The sequence below is a fragment of the Otolemur garnettii genome, unplaced genomic scaffold, assembly GCF_000181295.1.
Source record: "Otolemur garnettii isolate 467f Iridium unplaced genomic scaffold, OtoGar3 scaffold00024, whole genome shotgun sequence".
NCBI lineage: Eukaryota > Metazoa > Chordata > Mammalia > Primates > Galagidae > Otolemur > Otolemur garnettii.
Window position 1 is genome coordinate 10,677,924 of NW_003852419.1, and position 393 is coordinate 10,678,316.

Consider the following 393-nt stretch of genomic DNA (forward strand, 5'->3'; position numbering starts at 1 on the left):
AGCTTTGTTTTATGGATTATCCAGGAAAATGTTCCATACATACTAGGTAAAATTCTATATTCTTCCATTTGAAATTATGACTCTGCAGATGTGTTTTAGATTGAGTTGGTTTATAATGTTGCTTAAATTGTCCAATTTCTTGCTTATCTTTTAATTAGTTAGTTGTTCTACTCATTATTGAAAGTGGGGCAAGATGGCTGACCAGAGATACTAGTTGCCAGAGCAACTCAGTAAGAATGAGAAGTTTAAGATGAGAAACAATGAATAACTGAGCACAGATTTGGTGTGAGCTAGCATTTGGGGGGTGGGCAGAACCTTTACGAGACTCCATGGCAAGAAGTTATGGAGCAGAAGAAGGAACAAGGTATCAGCAGGTATCAATCCCTGAGAGGC